This window comes from Phocoena sinus, chromosome 2 (assembly GCF_008692025.1).
Source record: "Phocoena sinus isolate mPhoSin1 chromosome 2, mPhoSin1.pri, whole genome shotgun sequence".
Taxonomy (NCBI): Eukaryota; Metazoa; Chordata; class Mammalia; order Artiodactyla; family Phocoenidae; genus Phocoena; species Phocoena sinus.
Window position 1 is genome coordinate 26,830,538 of NC_045764.1, and position 12,622 is coordinate 26,843,159.

Below are 12,622 nucleotides of genomic sequence, written 5' to 3' on the forward strand. Positions count from 1 at the left end.
CACTGTGTATATTACTTAAGTAGTAAAACAAGAAACAAGAAGTTGAACTGAGCTGACTCATCAAATTAAGTTCTTTGTTTTTAATAAAAACGTATGAAAGACAAAAGAGTGGACATCTATAGGTTTACTAGCACCAAATAACTGCTTGCTAATATTTGGGGCATATTTCTTTTTAGTCTTTTTTATACATATTCTACATAGCAATTAAAATACTGTGCTTTTTTACCTACATGAGCACATTTCACATTGTTTGAGACTTCATGTTTTAATGGAACTTTGCTATTTTATTGTCTAGATGTGTCAAGCTGTAATCATTCATTTTTATATAGTTGACAATTTAGATCATTCCCTTTATTTTCATTACTATTATAAATACAGCATGATAAAGATTTTGGTATACATCTAATTTTTCTACATGGGTTGAGAGTATTATCTTAGAAAGATTCCCCAACATAAGAATACTGAATCAAAGGCTATGAAGATTTAAGATCCTTACCAATTTGCTTTCTCAAGTAAATAAGGCTCCCACCAGCAATATATCTGAGCACTCATTTTCAAATTGTACAGTTTAAAGGTTAAAAAAGCTACCATTACTTTTTAAATGAGTCTTTTGAGCAATCATTATGGTTAATTTGATGTGTCAACTTGACTGGGCCACAGGGTGCCTGGATATTAGGTCAGGTATGATTCCAGGTGTTTCTGTGAAGGTGTTTTTGGATAATTTTAATGTGTGAATCAGTAGACAGAGCCAAGCAGATTGCCCTTCCTAATGTGGGTGGGCCTCATCTGATCAGTTGAACAGAACAAAAAGCTGACCCTCCTCTGAGTGAGAGGGAATTCCTCCTGCCTGACAGCCTTTGAACTGGGACATTGGCTGCTTCCTGCCTTCAGACTTGAACTGAAACCTCAACTCTTCTTGGGTCTGGAGCCTGAGGGCCTTTGAACAGGAACTACACCATCAGCCCTCCTGGGTCAGCAGCTTAGACTCACCCTGTAGATCGTAGGATTTGCCAGCCTCCATAATCACATGAACTGATTCCTTATAATAAATCTATCAATCATCTATCTGTCTATATACCTGTTTATCTAGTATAAATATGCAAACACACACACACAAACACACACATACACACACCCACACACACCTTGGTTCTGTTTCTCTGGAGAACCCTAAGTCAACAACTCTGAACAGTTTCTGCATGTTGGCTGACTAGTTGTATTTCCTTGCTTTTGAATGATCTGCTCATGTCCTGTGGCTGTGTCTATATCAGAGCATTCTTATCGATGGCTATGAACTAAATTCTACACATTTTTACAGTGTTTGTAAGTAACCCTTTAACTGTTCTCACCAACCAACCTCACTAAAATCCCATAAGTAAAACTTAAAGAAATACTGATTCAGAAAAAAAAAAAATGTATAACTGAGGTATATAGAAAGTGATTCTTCTTCCTCTGGGTCAAAAAAGAAAAAATTTTTAAAAAGGAAAGAAAAAGGGAAAGCAGACTCTGTGGTTCATCCCCCATGAATTAGAGGCTCTTTCGGATTTGCTTCATGGCCAGATCCCAGAGACGGGACAGAGGTTCCCTAACAACGCATTAGACTTCCAACATCAGGGAGTGCTTTGATAGAAACCTGGTTAGTTTTTATTTGTATTAGAGAGATTTTGTCCCTAAAAATACTAACTCGAAAGCCATTGTCAAGAGGAGCAAATGTATTAATATCAGAATCTCAGACAGCTAGAACAGATCATTAAGGTAAATATATAAAGAAAAAGAACAGATATTTCCTTTTCTAAATCATCTGAAGGAGGTCAGCTGGTGGCACTAGAAGAGAGGCTGGTGGTCCAAGGCAGAAGGCCCACCCCAAGTTCCTATCCAGGTGGACCTCCAGCCTGCTGACCGTCCACCTCTTGCAACATCAGTTCCTCCCAACTCCAGGTTCTGGGACATAAAGACAACAACATGTTGCAGTAGCTGTTTTTCAGTCACCACTGCTCCCTGCCTAGCACCTTCCTGTCCATCACTGGTCAGTTCATGGACAAGTTGACAAGAGGCTTCTGCCAGCCGTTGACTCTTTTCTAAACCTTGGAAGCTGAGGGAGAAGTAAACCAACTCTGCAACCAGGCAAGAACAGTTTCTAACTGCTGTGGTTCTTGAGGATTAATTTAGCTGCTTCTGGTTTCCTAGGCAGAATTTCCTTGAAACATTAAACTTACCTCCATGTGTACGTCCACCAGTTCCTGGCCCCCCTCCTGTTGTTCTCTGGTGCTGACCACAAGGCTTGCGTGGCAGAGATGCACTCAACCCAGGACCCCTGCAGCCAGAGCACTTCCCCAGGTTCTCTCCCTGCCGTTAACTAGATTAGAAAAGGACATCATCCCCATACAGAAGGCTCGAAATCCACCATCCAAACTAAACATCTCAGCATGATCGGCTGCCTAATGTTCACTTAAACAAAAATAAAAAACTGGAATTAGGAAAGCTGAAAGGAAATGGAATTCTAAAACCCACCTGGACCACAACTAGCCACAGTAGGTGCATCTTTTGTTCTTTTTTCTTGAGACTAAAATTCAAACTATTATTATTTCCCCCCACTTAGTGGTCTCAGTTTAATCAATGGTTGTAAATATTTTAACAGACAGAAAAGAGGTTTTCTTCTTAATAGGAACTCATTCAAAATATAGGATAGTAATTAAAGAAAACCAGTGTTTATAGCCTTATAATCCCCCTATTAAAATGAGCTTTGTACAGAAAAAAATGTGTATCGTAAATGGTGACTATGGTCTGGGGAGAGGAGTCTCCATTTTAAGCTAAATATAAATAATTCATGTTTCCCATAATAGCACAAGCTATCCTGGATGTTTGATATAAATTCATAGCACAAAGAAAATGATAATATTACCCAAAGACAGTCATTAAAATATTTCGAGTTTCCATTTTCTACCACAAAAATGCTGGTAATTATTTAAAGCAAGAGTTTTGGGGTTTTTTTGTTTTGTGTTTTTTTTTCTGAGATGACTTTAACAAAACCACTTCCTTGAAAGATGCATGATGAAGGGCAGGCCACTGCTCATTGCAAAACACATCTATGTAAAATTGCTAAAGAATCTCTCCTCACTTTTCATTTCTTTTTGAAAGTACATCTTGGGCTATGATGGTCACTGGAAAGTACTTGCAAATTTTCAGGAGGACATTTTGTGTGGAACGTTACTTTAGGTAGAACATTGTTTTAGGTAGAAAAAAATTACAATTAAAGCCTAATAAAAAGAGTTTACAGTGACATGGTTGTACTTATATGGCCTCAAATATCTTCTTATTACATGGTACAGACATCTGTACCATGTCTGCTTCCAAAAAAAGATTTGGGGTTGGCTTAGCAAACATAGATAGAATGCAAGCAAAGACAATTAACAGAAGGCTCAAAGGATTGGGTCAAGCAGCTGATTTTCCTGACTTCTTCAGGAAAACTAATTCTAAAGCTTATAACCTCTCTGAGCCACACCTGCCTGATAGTGGCAGGTTATATAGTAGGAAGAAGCTGGGGTGGGACCACGAGCCTCAGGAAACTCCATACGTTTGCCATGGGCTTTAAACATCCATCAGCAAAAGCCTAAGAATTATGGGCAGACAAGAGGAGAAGAAAATGTCCCTGACAAACAAGTCAGTAGAACAGAGATGTGGATTTATCCTGTGCTGTGTGCCGTTTCATCCTCTTTTGTGTATTTGATCCCACTATTCACAACCATCACCCTCCATGACCACGTGGGAAGATTTGGTAGAATCAACAGGAAATGGTAATCAACCAGACATGGAGAATAAAGGGAAGTGAGGAATTAAGAATAGTTGTAAGTCTGGAGTTTAACACTAGAGCAATGGTGGGGCTGTTCACTGGGGGAGAGAGCACTAGAGGAGTGCTGCTTTTCTGTTTATTTACTTACTTATTTGCTTGAATGTTTCTCTTTTGCCCAAACTAAACTTACACAGTATCTTAACCCAGCAAAGATTTCAAGTATGCAGCAGATTCGGGAGTCTGGAGCTCATGAGAGAAGTCTTAACTACAAAAAACAACAATTTCCTTGCAGAATGATGCTTTTCAGAGCCGTACATCTGAATGAGGATGAAGAAAAGGGGATCAAGAATCTATCTTCCTGACATTTGGCGTTTGAGAAGATAAGGCAGAGCCAGCAAAATAGACTTAGAAGAAGTAGCCAATAAAGTAGTAGAAAAATTAGGAAATAAAAATGGAAATATATGGTCAACTGTGTCAAATGCTCCTGAAAGTTTAAATAAAATAATTCCAGAGAAGTGAACATTGGATTTAGCAACATGGAGAACATTGTTGGCCTAGGGAGAGCACTTTCCTGTGGAGTCATAGGAAGAGAAACCCCCAGCAAGCCTAAGTGCTAAATGTAATATGTGGAAAAGAAGATGAAGGCATGATATCTCTATCTATCCATCATCCATCCATCATTCTGTTGTTTGTCCATCCATCCATCCATCCACCCATCCATCCATCTAACTATCCATCTACCCATCCATCCAACCATCCATCCAACAGTCTACTCATCCATGTTTCAGGAGAAAGTACTGGCTTAGAGAGACAGTGATGTCTAGTCTCCTATTCGGCAAAGGTTGTTTGAAGTAATGGTTTCATGCCCAAGTTGATATGTCTGATAAGGAGTAAAAACTCAAGAAAGAGATTAGGCTGGATATAATGATATAGGAGATGGTCAAGTCCGTGAGAGTAGGTGGAACCACTGAGGGAAAGACTTGGAAGAGAGGAGAGGTTCATGGGGGAAGCCAAGTGGTCATATATAGATGCAGAGTAATGAAAGAAGCCAGAGGGTAAAGATAAGATTTCATCAGAGATCTAATTCAGGGACCAGGCTGAAAAACTGCCAGAGTACATTTCAGAGGTTATTTCAGCAAATGCAAGTCAAACTGCAGGAGGCAAGAAGTAAAAGTATGCCCCCCATTGTGACTTGTTACTGAGAAAGAATCATCACAGGAATCATCCAGGCCACACCCCGAACCCTTCCACAGGCCACGCCCACCAAACGTGGTCGTCCTCTCTGTCTGAGACTGAACAGGTAGGGTGGAGAGAGCTTCTGAGACCTCCAGCAGCATGACAGCCCCTCAGGAGGGCTGACCTGCCTTCCTTCTGATAAATGAGAAGCTATTCTCCTGAAAGATCATCAAAGCATGAGATGAAAAACACCTGGAGGGTTACATCAGGTGTCTCCATGGTTTTCCTCTAAGAAAGGCTATGAAGCTTGGAAGAGGTACTAAAGCGAAGAAAAATGGGGTGTGAGAAGTGGGGGAAATAAAATATCTTGGAATATGCTTTAAGTAATTCAAAAGTGTCCATGAATACTTTTTACTCTTCATGCAAGTTCTTCTTTTGTGTGGGTTGGAAAAGAAAAATTGATTGGATTCCATGCAGTAAACAATCATCTAGTTACCTTATCCACATGGAACCTTTCCATGGGCTCTGGAACCCAAGATCCATCCAACGTGTTCTGGTAAGAGCTCCCAGGATCACAGCTGATGCTTCAAGGGAAACAAGTGGCTGGCTGGCCGGTCTACTGAACGAGTCCATAGAAGGAGACCCTCGTACCAGCCATCCAGGCCAGGCCCCCTCTCCCTCCCCCAGCCCACAGGCAGCCCTTCTAACCCCTTCCTCCAGGCTCTCTGAGCGGTCCTCTCTGGGAAACTCTGGGGCACCTGGCACAGTGGACTTCTGGTGTTTAGGGCTTGGGAAACAAAAGTCAATGCAATTCAAGACTTTTATCAGTGTTTGTATCCCTACTATTCTCATTTCTCAATGGGGTCAATGGACACTGGCTTGGGGTCAATGGGGTCAATTGACCCAATGGGATCAATGGACTTGGTCTTGTGTGAGGAAGAATGAGGGCACAAATGAAAAAATCACTAGTTCATATCTCAAAAGATATTGTACCACCGCATAACATATCCCAATTTCAACATCCCTCCAGCTGAAAGTGATGTTGTCTTCTCTTTGCACGACAGCCAGCCTGGTGAGGTCAGTTCCCTGACCTCTTCACATGACTTATCCTCAGCCACCTCCACGGTTTCCTATCACCCCCACTAACAGAACCTTCTCCAATCTCATTCTGCCACACTGTGTCTCATTAAAAACTGTTAGATGATGGTCTCTAGACATTTCTCTGGAGAAATATCATTTTAGGCAAATAAACCTTCCCCCAAAATGTGGGCTAAATAAGCACAAACAACTGAAAAGTCACTCGGATATATAGGTCAGTAAGCAAATTACAACTGAAAAAAAAATTCAATGAGACGTTTTCCTATTCAGAAATAATGCTATTGTTCAAAAGGATGCCTGGGAGTCCTTTTTCTAAATCAGACTTGCTTTGTAAAGTAACTTAGATGATATGAGTGAAAAGTGTGCTCATTAGAAGAACCCAAATCAAGGCCGATGTAATTATTCAGGTACCAGCTCTGAACACCCAGCACTGCCTTGATAAGCATCTCTGTTAACCGAAAATGGAGGGGCTTACAGTGAAATGACTTTTAGCTGTAGAAATCTGTGACTTTTATAACTAGATAAGAAAGATTACATTTAATTAGTTTTATCATAAAGTGGAAGAACCATGTCCTGATTCCCTTAGATACTAAGGCAGCCAGTTTCAAAGAAAATGAACTAAGATTACCACGCCCAAATCCATATGCAGCTTTCTAAGATGTTTTTCTCAACACATAACATTCCTGTCCATCTTTCTAGCTAGCTAACTAGCCCTCAGTAATGACTTGAATATATTTTGATAAAAATTACCTGATATAACTACACAAATAAATATATTTGTGGTCTGAAAACTCTGACATGAGTTCCTTAAAATAATGGCCACATTTTAGAACCTGAGAATTAAATGATAAATAAGATTCAAAATTGACATCATACTTGAAAGGGTTTTTTTTTTCTATTTTAACTTACATCTTTATTTATAATACAGAATGTATTTTGTATTGAAGTATAGCTGATTTACAATATTATGTTAGTTTCAGGTGTACAGCATTTTTGCAGATTATACTCTGTTATAGGTTATTACAAGATAATGTCTATACTTCCCTGTGCTATACAGTATGCCTTTGTTGCTTACCTATTTTATACACAGTAGTTTGTACCTATTAATTCTGTACCCCTATTTTGTCCTCTCCCCTTCCGTAACCACAAGTTTGTTTTCTATATCTGTGAGTCATACAGAATGTATTTAGTCAATGCTATTTGATTTCTTAGAACTAGAACAACCGGAAATTTTTTTAACATAATAAGATTTCCTTGTTTTTGAGAAACAAAACAGACATCATACATATTGCTAACCCCAAGCTGTAATCTGCTAGCGGAATGATTATGCAGATTGCTTTATTAATATTTTGTTTCCATGGATTCTCTTTCTTTTTTTTCTTGATTTACTGAAGGAGGGATTGGGACTTAAGGTTTTGCCCCAGTATATCAGACAGTTCTTTCCATGGGTTTGGTTTCATTTTATTTCTGTTTTGTGTTGCTTTTCATAAAGAAAAAAGTAAATGAAACTTTCTAGACAGGGCTTTCTTCCTTTCACTGAAATAGAAAGTGCTTGTACTGATCTTTTGGAAATTTCCCTTTCATTATCCATTATGCAACAAGCCACCAAAAGTGAAAGTTCCAGGAATGTTTGCAAACACGGTCCCTGGGATTCAGCACTCCTGGAACATGGGATGGGTGGGTTGGAGCACAGTGAGGGCTTGTAATTTACACTGTATCCAGAGGAAGTGGGTTTGCTTATCTCTGATTTTCTCTGTGCCTTTTTCTTAGCATAACTTGAGCTTTAAGCAAACCACATTTCCATACTGTATAAAATCTCATTTGAAAGAGATATTTAGTCATTTGGGAATACTGATTGGTCTTAGCATCTCCACCTACTTCCAACTCCCTCTCTTCTAATATCAGAGTGGGCTGAGATTCACAACGGAGCAAAACTACACCTGAAAGTGGTGACAAATAGCAAACATATTGTCTAGTCTTTCTAAAAAATTAAAAAAAAATTTTTTAATTCAAATTAAGTTAAAAAAATAAAAAGGTTTGGCTTTTTCCACTATAACTTAATGGCCTTCTATATTCTAGGATGAAAAAGCACATAGCTTAAAGATCTTTTTTTATTTTCTTTGATCAGCTATTTCAGACTTGTCCAAATTAGTTTATTTCCATTAATTATTTTCTATGATGGGACCGACTCAGATGCCTGGAATACGGCCTATTTAGACTCACTCCCACATCTCCCCTTGGGGGCCACATGGGTGGTAAGTCCCTGATTCCATCACCTGGCACAGCTGGACCCAATTTCTCCAGGAAGGCTTCCTCACTGACTTTTTATTTTATTTCCAGGTAACAAATATTCATATGGGGTTGGAGGGGCTTTTGTGTGTCCTGACCTGCAGTTTGTATTGTGTTCCATCAAAAGCAAACCAGTCATTTACTGAAATGAGGCCTGAGGTGAAATCTACATTCCCGACAGAGGAAGTGGTGAGTTTTACATCACACTGTGGGAGGCCCTGTAGGGCTCCTGCATATGTGGGAGGTTCAGAAAGCTCAGCATGGTGTCCAGTAGACTCCAGAGGGTCAAAAGGGACTATTTGTGTTTGAATTTGTTACTAACAAAAATCACTGTCATTAAAATACTGGTAATGTCCTTTTGTGATGACCCAGGCGAAAAGTGTTAAAGCCAAGAACAGCCATATTCTTCCAACATAAACTGAAAATTTTCAAAGTCATAGCCACAATCAAATGTTGAATATTTATTGATCAAATCTTTTTTAAAAATCTTCAATTTACCATTTACATTCTTTTTCCACAGCCAAGCAGACAACAGAAGACATGGAATCCTACATGGATGATAATAAAACCGTTCTTGGGATCAAAGTCATATTAAATAAGTCCAGAAGCAAGACGTGCCACTCATAAATGTGTCACATTCAGTTGATCATTAGGAAAGTGCTGAAAATATTATCTCTTCACCTTAAAGAAATAATGGGAAGACATAAAATTCACTTGAACCTTTTAACCTTAGTCAAGATCTGACACAAAATTCCAAATTAAGGGCAAGCTGATGTTTTTTTCTAGCTTATAAAACCACCAACAAGCATCACAAAGCTTAGAAGCTAATTTCATGCTCGTACTTGTAGGCCAATGTCTGGATGTCAGGGGTGGACCAAGGATGCGGAGGGTGGAGGGAGCAATGTGACCTGGGTACAGGCAGTAAGGGCTGCAGTGTCTCTGGGGAATTAAAAACAGTAAGAAAACCAGCTGAGGGTCAGTCTACTTTCCATTTCCCCATGAGCTGGCATTGCACACAACATCAGTGATCAATCTCGGTCCTAGAGAAACCACTGCCATCTAACACATCACCCACCCTCCAAGCCTCTGACTACATCTGACTCCTGCTGTGAAAGCCTCATTGACAGGAGGGAATTCCAAACGTTTTTTGAAACACTCACCCTCATCATCACTTGCTGACAATCTTCAGTAGCTTACATAAGCATAGAAACTCTCTCTTAGAGCAAACAAACATTAAATAATATCAGATCATGGTTATTCAATGTGTTGATAGTCATTCCCCGCTGTAGTTCAGCCTTGGGTAACACAATGTCTAAAGGACTGAAGTAGTCATTGAAGCAGGCATCTCCAGAATGCAAGGGACACCCTACCATCATGTAATTGTATACATTCAGTATTGGAGTGGATGTGTTTTGGAATATGTGATTTGAAACATTGCCACAGCTCTCTTCTTGGTTTCATTTTTGAAAATAACTTCAGATGGACTTCAACCACCTAGGTTAAAGGACCTGGTACATTCCATGATCAGCACTGTTGAAATCTGCTAACTTAAGGCAGGCCAGGAACATTTTTGAAGTGCTATCTTTTTTTCAGTTAATTTATCCACTGTAATAGGTGCCAACACACACCCTTGCTGTTGCAATGTGAAAAATGAAAGAAAGGTGCAATATACCAGGCATGTCACTGGGGCCCCATGAGAAGGCAGGTGAAGGAAACATATCAAAGAAGTGTGTTTCCGGTCAACCTCTACAGAGAGCACAGGATGGAATGTATACAGTTGGTTTATACACGCACACAGTCAGTGCTTAGTATTTATGCACGTATACAGTTGGTGTTTAATCTATGTATATAACCAGCAGTGCTTAATGTATATTCATGTATACAGTTGGTACTTAATATGTATACATGCATAAAGTCATAGCTTTACCTGCAAACACTTATAGCCAGGACAGACCACACATAAAACATATATAAAACTAGAGATGTGGACTAGTCTGTGGAGAACAGCCAGCCGTTGTTGTTGTTTTTGCTGTTGAGAAACAGGAGAAACAAGAGAGAGGAGCTAAAACCAGGGATGGGCCAAGCAGGTAGAATAACTCTCATACTTAACCCTACACTGCAGAAGCTGCCTCATCCCTGTCAACTCTCCACATGCTGAATGCACTATGAACTTGACTCAGTCATTCTTTCATGCAAACGATTTAAGGAACACCGGCCAAGTGTCAGGCAGAAAGAGCTGAGGCCGAGCAAAATACACACACCCAGTACCTGAGGTCACAAATGGGCCCACAGGGAGCACTGATCCCCGTGGTTCAGAGCCCCAGGTAACATAAAGTGGCAAACTCAAATTATCCAAGGCTGTTTAAAACACATGGTTTCTCAGACTGAGGGATGTTCTGTCCCAGTTATGCTCCAACTATATGGCAAAGGACAAACTCAGATTTTATTTGATTGCTTACTTGTGCTAAACATTCTTGGTCTGGTAATTTTCTAAATCACAATAAAAATGAATGACTAGAAAAATGAAATTACAATAAAGCATACAAAATGCAAGCCAAACTTTTTATTATTAGAGTCGGTGACAAACGGTCACTCTGTGAAAGGAGTATAAAACTTTTTGAAAGCTAAGTCTCTACTGCTATGCTTAGTGCATCATAGACCAGTTTCACAGACTCTGCCAATGACCACTGGCCCACACGTCACAGCCGTAGTAGCCCTGCTCTAGACTCTGTATTGGGATCTGGGCAAAGATGAAGAAATGTAGGCAGAATTAGACTTCCTGGAGGAAGGTTCAAAACTGATTGGCTCTAATTTGCAGCAACATGGATGGACCTAGAGATTATCATACTAAGTGAAGTAAATCAGAGAAAGATAAATATCATATGGTATCACTTATGTGTGGAATCTAAAATATGATACAAATGAAGTTATCTACAAGATAGAAACAGACTCACAGACCTAGAGAACAGACTTCTGGCTGCCAAGAAGCGGGGAGGGGGAGTGGGGGAGAGAAGAAAGATTAGGAGTTTGGGATTAGCAGATGCAAACTAGTATATATAGGATGGATAACAACAAAGTCCTACTGTATAGCACAGGGAACTATATTCAATATCCTATGATAAGCCATATGGAAAAGAATATGAAAAAAATGGGACTTCCCTGGTGGTGCAGTGGTTAAGATAAGAATCCCTCTGCCAGGGGCTTCCCTGGTGGCACAGTGGTTAAGAATCTGCCTGCCAGTGCAGGGGACACAGGTTCAAGCCCTGGTGTGGGAAGATCCCATATGCCACGGAACAACTAAGCCTGTGCACCACAACTACTGAGCCTGGGCTCTAGAGCCCATGAGCCACAACTACTGAACCCACGTGCCACAACTACTGAGCCTGTACTCTAAAGCCTGTGAGCCGCAACTACTGAGCCTGCATGCCACAACTACTGAAGCCCGTGTGCTTAGAGCCCATGCTCCACAACACAAGAAGACACTGCAATGAGAAACCCACGCACCTCAACCAAGAGTAGCCCCCACTCGCCACAACTAGAGAAAGCCTGCACACAGTAAGGAAGACCCAATGCAGCCAAAAATAAATTAATTAATTAAAATAAATTTTAAAAAGAATATGAAAAAGAATACTCTTGTACAGCAGAAATTAACACAATATTGTAAGTCAACTATACTTCAATAGACTTTAAAAAAAACCATTTTTATAGAAACTATGAAATAAATAAAGGATCATTGTTCTAATCCTGAAAAAAAAAAAACTAGTTGGCTCTAAATCAAAAGAGGATTGATTGGTGGATCAATGCAAGTACAAAGACAATTACAAAGCTGAATTTTAATTGCCAGCAATGAAGTGGAAGGGTGCTGGCATCTAATAGGCACCTGTCTCATGTATGCTGAATGAATGAATGAATGAAAGAGTGAGTTGACGGCAGCAGCCTCTGTGGGGAATATGACCCCTCAGACCCTCAGAACCTCAGGATCAATCAGGATGCCTACGTGCACATGGGAAGGGTGGGTACTTGGTGTCATCAGACGGTAAAATGAAGAAGCAAAAGTTGTAAGCATTTAGAGATGAATCATATGAAATGGAACCAAGGAAAATGTAGATTCACTGCCTCTGGAAGAAAGTGAGCCACACTCCAACACAACCATGAGAAAAAGGACAAAAGAAGTGTGGCGTTATTGAGGGCAAGCTGAACAGAGGCAGGAAGCTGCCCAGACTGGAATTTCATCAGTGTGAGCACAGTGTCCAGAACGAGAAATGCTGT